Here is a 17,497-nt window from a genome sequence, read left to right on the forward strand (position 1 = left end):
CTTCCTGAAGTCCAGAAAGACTACATCCACTGTTACACCTGCGTCCAATGGTTTTGTGACCTGATCGTAGAAAGCAATCAGGTTGTTCTGCCCCTAATGAAACTGAGCTGGTTGCCCTTGAGCATCATCCCTGCTGCTGGCCCATCACAGATGTGCTCCTTGATAATCTCAAAGAGTTTCCCCAGGATTGAAGTTAGATTAATGGGCTTATAGTTGCCCAGATCCTCCCTTTTCCCTTTTTTGAAGATGGGGACCATGTTGGCCCTCTTCCAGTCATCTGGCATCTGGCCAGAGCACCACGAGTGCTCATAAAGCCATGCCAGGGGCCCCACAATAACCCCTACCAATTCCCTCAACACCCTGGGGTGGAAAGCATCTGGACCTGCTGATTTGAACACGTCCTGCCCCTTCATAAGCGCTCTAACCCGGTCCTCCCTGACCTTAGGCCTGGCAGCATTTCTCCTGAGTCTGTCTTGAATCTCGGTAGGGGAGTCCCAGTCCCTGCACAAGAAAATGGAGGTGAAGAATTTGTTAAAGAGGTCTGCTTTTTGCTCTTGATTTGGCCTTTCTACCAGTTTTACCACCTTTACTGTATGACTAGCACATCCCACAGCCAAATTATACCTGAATAGGAGGGATCTAGGAAATGAAGTTCAGATGGGTACTGCTGCAGTTGGACTTTCCCTATGAAGTTCCCTAATCTGTGTTTACAGAAGCTGTTGATGTCTTGTGATGGTTTCTTTAGGAAAGGCTGAACCTACTTTATATTTAAGAGTTACTGGGTATGTCTACACATGTGATTAATGTACACAAATAAACTCTGGAGTTTATTGCTCCAGAGGGGTTTTTTTTGTGTACAGCAGTGCATGTATAGATGCTGTCCGGGATGGCTGGGGCACAGGGTGCTTCAGTGCAAGACTAGCCAGCAGGCAGCTCCCACACTGAGAGCAGCTGCTTGACAGCACATGGAGATGGGGAGAGCAGCTGTTTTCATCCAGCAGCTGTTTCCATCCAACAGGTTATTTTATAAGACAACCCTGCTGCAGAGTTTATTAGTTTCATGTGCCCTAAGCAGGCACAGGTGTAGACAGGATGTTTATTGCACAGTTAATTAGTCAACTGCACAGTAAACATCTCTTCTAGATGTGCCCACTGAAAGTTTGTTCTTCCTATAACAAGCATGAGTATCATGAAACCATGAAGCCAGGTATAACACATTAACTAAACAACCACTATTAGCAAGGTTTCTTTGACACACAATTGTACATTCTCCTTTACATCTTTTAAAAGGCAGGTAGTTACAGGCAGTATCCTCTCTGGTTGTACATCTATTTCCATGGTACAAATAAACATATATTAAATTTGATCTATCATGTCTGGGAAAAAGGCTGAAAGCTCCTGATACCAGGAAATATTAAAATGTGAAGTTGGATAATTAGGATGTCAGAAGTTTCCCACACATAAAGGGACACTCTATCTTGTGCTACATGAAGAACTAGAATTAAAAAGACATATTTTTTTATATTAAAAAAGATCAAGCCATAGATCCAAAAGATTTCCCAGTCTTTCCAGAGTGCAACGCAAATACTGTGGAATGAAACACAAATATAAAAACAATTTGTGGAAAAGTCCTGGGAAACAGAATTTAAGAGAATTACTCTTAGGAGTTCATTACATTTGTTTAAATTGTTCATTTTTATCTTGTATGCTGATTCTTTCTCCTTAGAAATGAGCTGTTTTAACATTTTCTCAAGTTGCTAAATTTCCATAGCTTATCATATGAAACTTTTCTGACCTTTTAGGATGTCTATTTTTTTCTGTAACATGACAAACTAATCCCGCTAAGCATATCCTCTACCAACATAATGTGTTTATGTCTAAAATCTGGATCTAGGGATTGGATTTATTTATCTTTCTGTATTTGATTACAATAATTCTTTTACTATTATGCCCTTTGAAAGGCAGGATTTTATTGTTTTATGGTCTAAGTTTAATAAAAGAAAGTATCACAATTGTAGACTTCTAGGTTGATGGTATCCTGGCTCCCTCTCAGCTCTGGCTTCCTCTCTAAAAATCTGTACTGTTCCTTGTCTGTTACTGCCTCTTTCCTTTTGCTTAATTTGGTGCATTGAACCATCAGTGGACAAAATGGATGCAAAAGAAACTTTAAGAAATAAAAGGCAAAAGAGAATAAATGAGATACTAGAAGACAACTATGCAAAAATAAATCAAAAGGACAAAATGAAAGAGGCAGACTAGAAATAAAAAAGAAATAATATTGACAAAATCAAAAGCACAAATAATTGAAAAAATACAGCAAATGAAAGAAAAATGTCCATACAATAAGACAGAAAGAGGAAGAAGAATTGACTTGAAATTTTGCCGGCCCTTCTCCGATAAAGGCAATCAAAAGTAAAAAAGATAGATTGATTTATTTTACTTTATTCGTATTATTACTGTTTTACCTTTCCTAGCATATGAATATCTTTAATGTGGATTTCTTTTTATGCACAAATCACTGTTTTGTTTTCATTCATGTATTGGTCATTTCTCTACTTTTCATTTCTTTGCATGTCCTGGTAGCTTTCCTTGAATCATAGAATCATAGGCTCATAGAAGTAGGGTCGGAAGGGACCTTGTAGATCTTCAAGTCTGATCCCCCGCCTGGGCAGGAGAAAAACTGGGCTTACATGACTCCCACCAGGTAGGCATCAAGCCTCTTCTTAAAGACCCCCAGGGTAGGAGCCAGCACCACCTCCCTTGGAAGCTGGTTCCTGATCCTAGCCGCCCTAACTGTGAAGTAGTTCTTGTGGATGTCTAAGAGAGGAGGTTGCTAAACCTCCTCTCCAGCAACTTGTGGACGTTATTCCTTGTTATGCCAGGGGGCGCTAGGGGAAACAAGGTCTCTCCCAAACCCTTCTGGTCCCCGCTAGTGAGTTTATAGATGGTCACCAGGTCCCCCCTCAGCCTTCTCTTGTGAAGGCTGAACAGGTTCAGGTCCCCCAGTCTCTCATTGTAGGGTCTGCCCTGTTGTCCCCGGATCATGCAAGTGGCCCTCCTCTGGACCCTCTCAATGTTGTCCACATCCCTCCTGAAGTGGGGCGCACAGAACTGGACATAGTACTCCAGCTGCGGCCTGACCAGTGCCGCATAGAGGGGGAGGATCACCTTCTTGGCCCTACTTGAGATGCACCTGTGGATGCACGACAAGGTCTGGTTAGCCCTGCCAACCATGACCTCGCATTGTCAGCCATTACTGACTCCAAGATCCCTTTCTGCCTCCATGCTCTCAAGAAGGGAGTTTCCCATCTTGTAAGTGTGCTGCTGGTTACTACTGCCCAAATGCAGCACCCTGCATTTGTCCATATTGAAATGCATCCTACTTTTGTTAGCCCACCCCTGTAACCAATCCAGGTCTTGCTGCAGTCTTTCTCTCCCTACTAGCGTGCTCACTTCACCCCAAATTTTGGTCTCATCAGCAAATTTAAACAGGTTGCTTTTCACCCTGTCGTCCAAATCGCTGATAAAGAAATTGAACAGCGCGGGCCCAAGGACTGAGCCCTGGGGGACTCTGCTGCCCACTTCCCCCCAGGTCGAATATGACCCATCCACCACCACCCTCTGAGTATGACCTTTCAGCCAATCTGCAGTCCACGGTATAGGCATCAGTGCCACAGTCGCCTAGATTTTTAATGAGGATCGGGTGGGAGATGGTGTCAAAGGCCTTGCTGAAGTCCAGAAAGACTACGTCCATGGCAACACCTGCATCCAATGCTTTTGTGACCTGATCATAAAAGGCAGTCAAGTTGGTCTGACATGACCTGCCCCTAATGAAACCATGCTGGTTGCCCTTGAGCATCATCCCTGAAGCTGGCCCATTGCAGATGTGCTCCTTGATGATCTTCTCAAAGAGTTTCCCTAGGATTGAGGTAAGACTGATGGGCCTATAGTTGCCCGGGTCCTCCCTCCTCCCTTTTTTAAAGATGGGGACCACGTTGGCTATCTTCCAATCATCTGGCACCTGGCCCAAGCACCACGAGCGCTCATAAAGCCATGCCAAGGGCCCTGCAATAACCCCTGCTAGCTTCCTAAACACCGTGGGGTGGAGAGCATCTGGACCCACTGATTTGAACACGTCCAGCCCCTCCAGAAGCTCTCTAACCCAGTCCTTCCCAACCTGAGGTCTGGATGCATTCCCCTCGAGTCTGTCTTGCATCATGGTGGGGAAGTCCCAGTCCCTGCACAAGAAAACGGAGGTGAAGAATTGGTTAAAGAGTTCCGCTTTCTCCTCTGGCGCAACCACCAGATTGCCCAGCGTATCTTGCAGGGGCCCCATGTTTCCCGGTCCCTTCTTCATCCTCCCTATATATTTGAAAAAGGACTTTTTAGTATCTTTGATCTTGGATGCTAGTCCTAGCTCCATGTCCGCCTTAGCTTTCCTGACAGCCCCCCTACAGGCCCGAGCAGAGGAGGTATACTCCTCTTTGGTGATAGCACCCCCCTTCCACCGGGTGTACGCTGTCTTTTTGGCAATCAGGCACTCCCGGACACCCTTGCTGAGCCAGGGGGGCTTTCAGACACTCTTGCCCCCTTTGCTTCTTGTTGGGATGGTCACCCCTTGGGCCCTGAGTATCGTCTCCTTAAGGAACGACCACGCATCTTGGGCACTGAGTTCCCCTGCTGTCAAGAACCCCAGTGCCTCTCCCACTAATCTCAACTCGTTGAAGTTGGCCCTCTTAAAGTCTAGAAGAATGAGTTATGCCTCTTTTTATGTGAATATGAGCTGAGGTGGGGAATAAGACCTGTGGACTAGGCAAGAACACCGGTAAAGTCTATATGGTGCAGTGAAGTACTATATGGAGTATGCAATCTATTTTGGGTACTGGGTATTGGGTATTGTCTTTCACTGCATGTTGGTGAACATGTCAAATTTTTTTTGGGTTACTAATCCAAAGACCTGGGAAATTCTAAATATGCTGTTAGTTTTCAAAATAAAAAATAGTTCAGATAACTTAACCAGTAGTATACATTGCTGTTTATCAGTTATGATTAAGAGTTAAGTTAAGCAATAACTTAACTATGTCAGTTAATACTTACAATCATGTTGGCTAGCTCCCTAATTCTGCAATACATTTTCCAGGAGTCACTCCCTTTACTCAATCTTTTCCCATTATTACCACCTCCCTGTTTCAATGCAGTATGCATATTCTAGTCATTAGCACCAGCATACTTTCACTCGATATCCGTACAAACCTATGCATGCCAAAGTGGATATACAGGTATCAAGTGGTAAAAATACTTTCAGGCAACTAACATTGATTGGTCACTTGACTGACAATTCACTGAAAGCAAAATAGATGGTTAACTGTGTTAGCCTGAAGTCAGCCAGAACATAATCTGGAAGGTGACATCCTGCTCTAACTGGTTCAGAGAGGCTTGAGTTTTCATAGGCATAGGCTTTCATAGGTTATGACATCTTTGTCATAACATCTTATGAAGTAGGTTGCTTTCCAGAAAAGCTAGTGTCATCTTGTCCTACCTTCTGCCTGAAAACAAGATCTGTACCACTATCCCAATCAAAAAGTCTATTCATACCTGCACTAGGAGGGAAGGACTTTGTAAATCAGGGATTTCCAGATATCTTATAAATTTTAGGATTAATTTCCACTATTTTTTTGCAGAGTTAACTGGGATTTAAACCAAAGCTCCTCCTTTCTTCACATCTCCAGAAGTCCTAGAAATCACTGCATCCCTTTATCATACAACAGACATAAAAAAAATTACAATCAGAATGATTTAAGAGAACCTTAACATGATTACAAATAGGTAGACAGGAATAATTTGCTATCTCCATCTCCAGGATTTTCTTAGCTAATCATTCTCAGGTATCTTTCCCATTCTCAAGCCTCAGAATCATTTAATTTGTTGCAGAAGTGAGAAAAAAGATTTCACCTGAATGGGCAGACCTTCCACTGGACTCCTCAAAATTAAGGGTATACTGAATTCTCAATTTTGTGATTTTTGCAGAAACCATGAAAAAGGTGGTTTCTGCGATCACTGTGAAAACTAGCATTCCCTATGATTTTGTATAGAATCACCAAAAAAACTTACTAAAAATAAAATGGTGGCTCCCCACTGGGAGCCAGTGGATGCTGCATTCTAGTTTTGCAGCTGCTGGGAGGGGGGGAGGCAGGGGAGGGAGCCACCAATCTGAAGAGAAGCAGCCAAGATGGCAGCTGCGCACTCCTCCCTCTGCCACTGATTAGCCGAGAGGGCTGCCTTTTGGGCAGTGGAGGGGGTGGGGGGAGTTTCGCCATGAAAAGACTGCAGAAATGGTGCTGGGCACTGCAAGCAGTCCACAATTTGAGTTGCTTCCATGTGCTTTAAGTAGATCCTTACCCATAAGGATGCATAAGAGAAGTGTCCAGCCAATAGCCCTTAAAGCTAGCAGGAGAAATAATGTAAGAAACATTGCCCCTCCAGAGTCATCAGATGCTGTGAAGTCTACAAGCAGAATGGGACATGTAGGAAAGGCAAGATCCTTTGACCACTAGAATAAAGTGACTGGTAAATATTTTTAGGGGTTCATGACAGGCTCAGGCTCAGGATAATCAGAGTTTGGGGGTTTGTATGAAGCCAAGCCCTGAGCTCTGTTTAGAATTCATTAGGTTTGGTAGCATTGTATTCCATACCCTACTGACCAATCTGTTAGATTCATTAAAAATGTATCACACATTTAGAGTTTACATGTTTATATGACCATTAACAGCTGATCTTTACATGTGTTCAGGAAATTTACAAATAATTCCTCCCTGAGTTGGAGCAAAAGAGCCAAAAAGATTATTACTGAATCTTTTAGAGAACTCAATATCTTAGGGCCCAATCTTCTTTACTCTGACCCACTCCAACTTTTTCTTGCAGTTTAAAAATGTACATTTTCTTCATCCTGTAGGACACAAAGCCCACCTGGTGAAAATGGTTTTTTGGGCTGCATTAGTAACAATCTCTTCCTTCCCCTGCCCCCCATTCTAACATTCAGTAAATTATAATCCATTTAGTTCTCAAAAAGTTACCAAAAATGGGGCAAAAAAGGAGCAGGGAAAAGTTCTATTTGTGTCACAATAAAAGCATTTGGTATCAGAAACAGAAGCTTATAGGGACATACAAACACACATATTCCCTACCCCTGCAACAGTAAAAAAAATCTATATGAAAATCAAGGGCTAAAAACAAAGAATGAAAGAAAAAGTAGTTAAAAATGTTATGAAATGCTATAAAACATAACAAGGTACTTTGATTCCTCTGTTGTTCTTGTAGATAACACTGAAAAACTTCCCATTTCACATGTTCAGAATCAGAAATTTCTGACTTCCAGTGCTTTTTATCATTCTTTATGACACTCTCATTTTTAAATGCAGGTGAATGTATTAACTGTTGTATGAAAAATAAATTGCAAGTAATGACAGCCTGATCCACTCCTGTGGGTAAAACCCAGATAGTGTAGCAGAGATGTGAGGCCATCGTGGAACTGGTTACAACTTTCTGGTATTTTATCCAGCTTTGCATTAGTTCAGATTAGGCTGCTCTGAGTTATGCCAGATAGAAATAGTTCACTAGCTGTCAGAACACAGAAATGCCTCAGATTTGCTCCCTCTGAACCTTCTTACATCAAGAGTAGTAAAAAAGATACGTAAAAGCCTGCTAATCACCTAAGAATTTAATTCAGGGAAATTCTCAATTGGCCGGATTCTGACCTCTTTTTGATGTTGGAATGGAAGGCGAAAAGAAAAACAAATAGGTCGAGAGCCTTTTGTGAAGTTTATAGCAGTGCTTCCAGCCATTATCTTATAATGTATTAAATCTTCATTTAAAAATGCATACATTTATACTTGCACAAAGTGCTATGTTTCCAGGGACATAAAGAATAAAATTAGTCTAGTTCTAGTCTTTAGTCTACTTTTTCAGTTGCTTTTGAGTATTCTTCCCAAGTCTGTCAGACTGCTTGAAAGGGACCATGCAGTAATGACTACTGTGGAGTTATAAATCCAAGACAATGTTTTGTGGACAGTTTATATATAAATGATATTTATCCAAACAGGTGACTTGCCAGGTACATTGACTTGACCAGGAGAGACAGAGTGGTAATCTGAAATAAAGTTTGGAGTGAATTTGCCAACTGTAGCGTTTGAGCATGACAGGGGATATAGGTCACCCAAAGAACATGTTATCTCAGTGCTTGAACCTGCAACTGAGAAAATTATGAAAAAAGTAAGGCAGACAAGTAAAGGCTGTTAGACAAATCAGAGTCTGGCTCAGTAGGAACATGAACTAGAAGAAGCATCTGGAAACCATCTTTCATTTAGTGCAGCTAAGCAAAATGCCTTAAGTATGTATTCACAATTCCAGCTCATATTTGGCCATTGCTACCTCTCAGCCTCTGGTTACATGTTGTTTGGTCTGAATCTTCCAGTGAAAAGGGTCTGAATGTTCCAGTGCAGAGGAAACGTGTACATGCATGTAAAACACTGATTATGTTGTCACAGACATTGCCAAAGAGTTATTGTAGTTTTATGGAAATCTTCATCATTCATACTCTTCAAAATCAGACTATCACAAGTCACTTAATAGTTGAGACTTCTGGGATGAAATTGTCCCCAGAGAAGTCTATTGGAATTATTCACTTGACTTTAACAGGGCTCTGATTTCGCCCAGGCATTCAGAAAAAAACCATACATTTATATAACTGAACCCATGGGATGTATAAACTGGTGTCATTTTATGATTTTATATTCTGTATTCTATTCCTTGGCATTTCTAAGGATACCTGTCATATTTGGTCTCAATGAAGGTCCATCTGAAATGGCAGGGGTCTTCTCAGTAACTTCAGCAGACTTTGAATAGAGTGGGAAGTGATGCAGAGCTGATATTACTGAAAAGGCAAACATTTTCTTTGGGACTTTTTTGTTGCCTTGAATCTAGAATAAGTTATTCATGGTGAAATTGTATGGATGTATTTAGTTTATGGAAAAAACACAGCCCTTTTGTTCTCATTTCCTTCTGTAGAAATAAATTCTTTTCAGCCTTTCCTGGTTTGGGCAGTGGAAGGGAAAAGAATAAAGAACTCTCTCCCCACCCTTGAGTAAGGACCAGACAAAACTGATGACCCTCAATAAATGCAAAGGAGTGGCCAAAAGGAACTCGCTGGCAGGACAAGTAGAGGAGTATGGTACATTCCTCAAAAAAGAGTAGTGATATAACACTCCCTTGTTCTTTGAAGAATTTCAGGAGCTACCTCCATACTGTCTGTACTTAACAGAGCTGTGCTGGCATTATTTAACTTCTGTAGGCTAGACAGGTTTCTAGATACACTAATAATAAAGAAACACTGGAATGGCAAATAAGATGTAGAATCCACATTACATTCCACAAAGTTTAATGTTCAATAGGATGAAAGGTCCATTTAAACATGAGTTAAGAAGCCATGGTTACATATAGTTCTAGCTGGTTTCTAATACTGGCTAATCAATTTGGAGTGTGACTGTGTATAAAAAAAATATTTCCATACTTTGATCCCATCAACATCTGCTTTCAAAGCTCGTTTAGAAACATGTTGTTATCTGGACATATGTTAAAACAGGCTTTGACTACAATTCCCTAACTTGTTTTCTAAGCCAGTGTAGTCAAGGTTATGTCTGACATTGTTTTTACAGTTAGAATTCATCCAAGGAATAGGAAAAATTTCCAGGAAAGCTTTTAATGCTGCTTTTAAAAAGTTCAGTTTGTTCAGGGTAGAGGTGACTGTAAAACTCCTGTGTGTGTACAGCACCAGCACCTTGTATATGTGTATGGAATATTTGTACTTATAATATATTCTGCTTTTTAAGCAAGTGAAATCTCAGAATTTTATCTTCCCTTTTTTTGTCTTCCTGTCTCACTGAATATATCAAAGGATCTGATCCCTGATCCCAGCAACCACTGGAATGTAGATAAGATGTAGAATTCAGATTACATTCCACAAAGTTTGATGTTTAATAGGATGAAAGGCCCATCTAGACTGAGTTAAGAAGCTGATTTTTGCCTTGCACCAAGGACCACATGGGGGCCAGTTGCATATCATGGTGAGGTCCCTGGCCTGGGCGAACAATCAGCTTATTTTCAGCCCAGCCACATGTTCAATTTAAGGCATACCCCCCTACCCCCAGACATAGAATTGTTCTACATTATATATCGAACAATGTTATGGCTGGTTTACCATTTTATGGTACCTTAAATTTTATGCTGCAATTAACACATTACACGACGTAAGTTTAATGCATAGAGGGGGCCTTAAAAACTAATAAAACTATGTCTATGTACAGATGTAATAAGTCTGATAACTGGTGAGTATTTGGAGGGAGGCTACCCTTGAGACTGGGGTAGTCTTGTCTGGGGTGCTTTAGGGCTGTTCTCATGGCCCCTTTGCTACCCCCTCAGCCACATCCATTGTCTTGCTGATAGTTCTCTGTCTTCCCCTTTGGGAATCTCTCTCTTGCTCTTGCTCTACACAGAATCAACCCTGGTTTTCTCAGGCCCCAAACCTTGTTGGGGTTTCAACCTTATCAGCTTCAACCCCTTTTTCTCTAGCAGAGACCCCTCCCCTTTTTCTCTAGCAGAGACCCCTCAGCCCAGGTCCAGTGATTCAGCACTACAGCAGAGGATGCCTGCCAGGTACCCTACTCATGGCCTCTTCTGCCTTGCAGCTAATCCCAATCCTTCAGTCTTAAACTTAAATACATAGAAAAAAACCTGAACGCAAAATGTTAACCATTCAGTTATAACTCAACTCTAAGCCCCTCAGGACCATAGCGATTTCTACCCTCACAAGGAGCTGCATTAATTCCGCTCCCCAGAGAACCTTGCTTTTCTTATCAGCCAGCTCTGTTCTCTGTCCTGTTCCCTTCCCTTCCCTGCCACCTGTGGGCCTGAACTGCCAGCCCCAGCTCAGTAACTGGGCTTATATGTAGCCAAGCTCTGCCCCTTCCAGTCACCTGATCGCTGCCCCTGAAGATAGGCCCAGGTGCTCCTGCTCAGCCTAACAAACTGTTTGGCTTTTCTTGCTCTGCAGGCCTCCTGAGCTTCTTAGCAGTCCATGGCCTCTAGCCTTGAGTCTCTTCCAAGTTGCTCACTGCACCCCTTTTTCCCTGTGAGTCCCCACAGTCTGGCTCCCAGAAAGGAGTCCATTTCCCTCTCCTCTCCTTCTGTTGTGCACAGGTAGCAGGCTTTGGGTTCCAGTTACAAAAAGCACTACATTTCTACTAGGAGAATTTCAGCTGTCCCAGTAGAAACCACAAGTGAACAGGCATTCATACAGTTTCTTCTACTACGAAAATGGTGATTCCAGGGAAAAATAATCCATCTCCCACCCAGTAGTGATCACTGCCAGGTAATGTCTCTCTTCCTTTCTCTCTCCCTTCCCCTCCCTCTCCTCATCTCCCCCTTCCCCCTCCCCCTCCGTCTTCCACCTTCCCTTCCCCTTTTCCCCACTTCTCTTCTCATCCTTCCCTATGCCTCCTCTCCTACCCCTCCTCCTCCCTCTCCCTCTCCCTCCTCCTCCCATCTGCCCTCTTCCCTCCCCCTCCCCCATCTTCCTCCCCTTTTCCCTCCCCTAATCCTGCCACTCATTTCCTTCTCCCCTTCTCTCGCCCCTCTCCCCCCTCTCTCCCCCTCTCTCTCCCCTTCTTTCCCTCCACCTTTCTCCTCTCCCCCCTCTCCTGCCCTTCCTCTCTTCCCCCCACCCCCAGTTCCCTTCTCCTCTCTCTCCCCCTCAGGCAAGAGGGGAGAATGAGAGCATGGGCCAATGGTGGTAGTATGAAACTGGTTGATGAGAAGAATCAGACACCCTTACTCTGCTAGGATCTATTTCAACATGGTGTAAAACACAGGGCCCAGTTCTCAGGCATGATATTACTGTAATGGATCTTCTTCCCTCCGTAAGATGTAAATAGAAGGCTCACCCTAACTATTGCTCAATGCAGAGGTAAAAGAAAAAAAAGCTCTCATTCAGGTTTTGCTGCTTCCTCTGATCCAGATTCTGCTATCATAACTCAAGCCAATGGGTCCACATAACTGCACGAGTAATCCTATTGGTTTCAACAGGTGATTATTTGTCATGGAATAATGTAATATTCAGTACAAGGAGTGTGGCAAAAATCTGGCCTTCTCAGGTTACTAGTAGCCATCCAAGGTCATTTTTAGATTCAGACTATGGAGGTGTGGGAGAACATATCCCTTGCACCTACTTCTAACCACCCACAGAGACTTAAATTCCTAATGAATTCCTGGGCATCAGGTCTGGGATTGTGCCTGTTACTCGGGCAACAAAGCAGGTGGGACATGGAAGAGCATTGGCTTAAATTTTCTCCTAGTTCCCTGGTATCCCTTAGCTAGTGCACTGGTTTGCAATTTGCCGCTGGTCTGTATCTGCACAAGACAAAAGTTAGTAGTGAAACACTTGGGTTCCAGAGAAGTGTCGGTGGCATAACACCTTCTGGGGCTGAAGTGTTGCTGTCAAAACTACCCTTTTTTGCTTGTAACTGAGTCTTTAGCAATCTAGCTCATCCCAGCTTGTCATCTTCAGATTATACGTCTAGACATAAACCTAAGAAATGCCTTCAAAGAGTACTTTAAACATTGTCCAAACTATCAGCAGTTTAGTTACACAAACCATTGGGCCAAAATATTCTGCTATGTGTCTGGACCCAAAGCAGGTGCGTCAGTAATAGAGATATCCAAAGTTCTTTTTTTCCACTTCTATTTTTCAGGCCGAGTGAAGCCAGTTCTCTACTCTAAGAGATACTTTGATTCCTCTGAATATTTTAGCAAACAAAACAAATCCTTGAGTTCTGGCAAACAGAATATAATCACTGAATTTCCCAAGTGATTTTAATACGCCAGAACAATTGTCATCTTCTGAAACGGAGGGTGAATTTGTGGAAGTTTTTTTGTACTTTCTGTGTCATTTTATTTTTTCTTTAAATTTTACTCTTTTCTCACTGTGAGGCTGGCATCAGCACTACTTTTGAATGAAGCAGACATTCCTGAGAATGTACTGCCAAAAATAATGGAAAGCTTGATACAATGGAATGGTATAAAATAGTACCTGAAATGCCTAGAAAACCATAAAGTTTAACGTTGCACAGCTCTCATAGTCAATGCCAGCTACTGCAGCTGCTAAGCTATACTTGAAGAATGTGAGGGAATTTTTCTTCTTTTTCTGTGGAGTCCCTTGGACTCTCTTGTTTATAGTATCAACAGTTACAGACTATGAGATGTGCCAAAAAATGCCTTTAATCATTGTCATCAATGATTTGCTCTCCTGAGAAAGTGGCCATCATAAATTATCTCACAGAGGTTAATTGTGGAATGAAGGATAACACCTTTAATGTTCTATTATAAATGTGGCAAATAACATTTCCAATTCTGACTCACTTTCACAATTTGTTTTTATAATTTTGGAGTTGCTTGAGACAACTGGAGCACACATCTGTAATTATATGGATAGCTCAGTATTTCCCCTTTTTTTATATATATATATATATATATATATTTGTGTTACAAATCTTTTGAATCCTTAATTTCAAATATTTTGAATCCTTAACACAGAATTTTAAAACAATCACAAAGCACCTTTGTTTATTTGGTCAATCACATGGTACAGTGAATGTAGATGCCTAAATGTAGGTGCTGATGCCATTAACAGTAGCTGAGGTCAGGAATCCATGTGGGGTTGAATATGTGATGTTGGTGAATCAAGCATTTTCAGCCTTGCCAAACCCCCTTCTGAAGCTGAAAATCCTGATTTGCATAGAGGATCCCTGGGCTAAGTACGGACAGTCAAAAAGCCCGAGGCTGAATCAATTCAATCTTTGCAAGTTAGTCTAAGCTGCATAGATTGAACCAATAAGCAAGTGAACAGACATTCATTTTGATTCTGGAAATGCAGCCACATGCCTGAAGTGCCCTAGACCAAAAACCAGGGGGCACTGGAGCACCCCCCTGCTCAGCTGGAACCCACAGCTTGGGCAAAGACTAGCCAACCCACCCTGCAGGGTGGGGGGGAAGGGGAGGTTGTGGGAGAGATGCAAAGCATTCTGGAATGCTAGGGGCTGCGAGTTAATTTGAATCTGGAAGGGATCTGGGACAGAAGTTCAATAAAGTGATTTAACCTAAATCAGGTAAGTCTAATACTATATCTCTCCAGGTTTATCTTAAACTAGTTTCAGCCATTTTGAAAGCAGTTATGTGCATTGAACTTTTGTTGTGTAACAGATTTGAACTGGTTTCTAATCACTTATACCAGTTTATGTGTAATTTCTGTCCCTAGCTCTGGAGAGCTTGGGGGAAGGTGCAGGCAAACAGAGGTGTACTGAGCAAACTTTTGCCTCCTGAGCAAAGCCCTATTAGAGGAGGGAGAGTGCTGAGCACTGGAGAGTGGGGAGGGAGGTGAGGGGGTCAGTCTTGGAGGCTCAAAGTCCCAGGCTGCTAATGGTGTCAAGAGGTCTGCCTGCCTCTGGTTGTTGCTGATACTGCTACAGAAGTGGTGCGGAGTCCCTGTTCCTGTCTGCTTCAGCAGTCCTGAAGGCACAGGGTTGCTTCAACTTTAGCACCACAGATTCTTCAGGAAGCTGCAGTTCTGGTGCCCCTCATTAGTTGGCTTCTCCCCAAGTTACACAACTGTGGGGGAATGGAATGCCAAGGCCATGCTTCCTTATGCTATGCCATCCCAGACAGGAACAGGAAGGAACAATCTATTTCAGATTAAAAAACAAATACAGAGATTGAGAGTAACAGAGAAAAGGGAAAGTCTAATGAAAAAAATACATTAGGCCAGATCACCTCTTCTTCTACAAAGCAAGGCCAGATACATGCTTATTGCAACCCTGGATTTAAAAAAATCCACTGCTTTTTTTTTTTTTCAAAACTTTTGAAAAATAAACAAAGCTGAAGATTCACTAGGCCAGCGAGTTTCATAACATAAGACCATGTTATTGGAAAAGGTTTGTCAGCAAGGCTGAAGATCACTGACCAAGTCCCCAGACATGTACTCTAATATACCTGTTGGTCACTGGCTCTGAGGAGCATGTTAAGCTTTTGGAAATAGGGCCAAGTACCAATCAAGGCAGAATCACCATATTTTCTTGCATCCACCATGCCCCAGAATATAATATGTACCTTGTTTTTGAATGGCAGAATAAAGAGAAAAAGATTTTTCCTTGTAGTAAGTAACAGCATAGCAGCAAGTAGGGAGCTAAGCCTGTTCATTCTCCTCCTAGTGGATACTGTAGATTTTGCTTTTGGCTTCACCTAGTAAGCATCAGAACCTGCTCATGCCACAGTTCTCCCACATTCTAATTTCCAGCAGCTGGTTTTTGGGGGAAAGGTGTACATTGTTAGCAAGAAAATACAGTATATGAAGCAGAGCTCCATCCCAACCAGGGAAGGAGTAACATAGTGGAGACTTGGGTAGTCTTTCCATCCTCCTTTTGCCCATTGCCATTCTGTTGTCTCTCTCTATACATGATTCAGAGCATTGGATACAAATATAGATATCATCAGTGGTGTGGTTTGGCATAATCAGAGGTATGGAACCCATGTAACACAGCTGTAAGGAACTGAAAACTGTAAGTTTACCCCATGGAATTCTTAGCAGTAACTGTATTCTAGTGGGAGTTATTAAGAGATATGTAAAGTGGCCAGTGACAGGAATTCCTAGCCTACAGATCCATATGAAAGACACTTCCATATTCACAGGTACCAGAAGGAAAACATGCTCATCTCCAAACTAGAGGAAAGGTATCATGGGTATGACCCAGATGGTTGTCATGGCTTAGAAACCAAAGGCCTACAATACCATAGATCCAGAAGCCAAGCCAAGGGTCAGAATACCAAATGTCAGTCCAAGACTAATGGTTCACTCCAGGGGATCAAGTAAGAAGTAAGTCTGTGGTCAAGGCCAGGCCAGAAGTTAGGAGCTGAGGAATCTCACATGCAGGGCCAGGTAGGCTGAAGGGTCTGAGGCACAGGCAAGGAAGGGGGTTCTAAGGTACAGGTGAGACAGGAACAAGTCACAGGCAAGACACATGTGTTCAAGGCAGAAACAAGACAGGATCAAGGCAGAAATTCAGATCCAGGTCTAGGAGAGGAGCAGAAATACCCAAATTAGGCACAAAGTCCATAACAGGGATACCCGGAGTATTGTTGTGGGGACAGTGCTAGGGTGACCATCATAGGGGGCATTCCAGTTTTCTGCTACTCTGTCCTCTGTCCTCTATTGATATGAAACCTGACATAAAGGCGTTAGGTTTTGTATAAATAGAGGATGGAGGGCAACCGGACTTTCCTCTGTGATGGCCACCCTGGACTGCACCCTGCAGAAAGTCGAAGGCTTTTAGCCTTCCCATCAGGGCCTTGCGGCTTCCATTGTCTCCCCTGGGTCACATGGTTTTTCACTGGGAATCTCACAGGAGGGTCCAGGTCGGGCTGGGTCCAGCATTCAGCTGGCTACTTGGCAGCACTGCAAGCCAGGCCTCTGTGCATGAGCCCAGAAGGCCTTGGTCCTGACAAAAGGTATCCACTGAGTTCCTACCTCAGTTGATGAACATGCATCTAAAATGCACTCTCAAGTATTGTCCTATAATTGTAGATCAGTGCTGATGAACTATTCAAGGAAATATAGTTACTGGTATATAACTCTTCAAAGACACAGGCACATGCCACCTTAGTAATACTGTAGTATCTTTGATTAAACTAAAGCAAAGGAAAAAACGGTCTTGAACTCTAACTGGGGAACCTGGAAATAACATGGCTCCAGACATTTGGAAACCTCAATCTTCCTGAATTTGGGCCATACCAAACATTTTTTGAGAGATGAGCTCAGTTGTTCTTGGCATGCTTAATTTCAAAGGGTTAACATTCTCTTCCTTAAATACAAATGTTAAGAAGCAATTTATATTATGCATAAATTGTTTTTTTGAAGAACAGTTCAAAGAATTTTTGTAACTCCTGGACAAAAGCTAAAATCAATTCCAAATGCGTATAAAGAGTTTATCTTTTTTAAATTGTTTTTATAATTGACTACTAAAAAGTTATAGTTGTTTATCCACAAGAATGGTTTCTAAACTGTCCAAGTTCTTAAATATCTTAAGTGTTTCTAACTGGTGAAATCCTTGCATGACTACACTATCAAACGTGCTTGATACCAGTAGTTGATGCTAATGCAATTTTTTTTTTGCTTGTTGAATAAAGAGAGGGTTTGTTGCTATAGAAATTGTATATGCAGGAAATAACAGCCAGACAAGTTTTCCGGGCTTGGAAGGGTGCTTTGAAAAATATTGAAAACCACCCAAGGGATTTTATATATAAACTGACACAGCTGAGCTCATACTGAGATAGGGGAACCCTCAAATGAAAGGTTACTGTCCTCTGAACACATAATTGTGGCTTTGCAGACATGTTTATA

General features: G+C 42.3%; 1 long non-coding RNA gene across 2 annotated transcripts in view; it reads left to right on the forward strand.

The window, feature by feature from the left end:
• LOC149868396 (uncharacterized) overlaps window positions 1-17,497 on the forward strand; it is a 119,789-nt gene that overhangs the window by 52,926 nt on the left and 49,366 nt on the right. The window lies entirely within an intron of this gene.

This window comes from Crocodylus siamensis, chromosome 3, assembly GCF_052110815.1.
Source record: "Crocodylus siamensis isolate JL-2025a chromosome 3, ASM5211081v1, whole genome shotgun sequence".
Classification (NCBI taxonomy): Eukaryota; Metazoa; Chordata; order Crocodylia; family Crocodylidae; genus Crocodylus; species Crocodylus siamensis.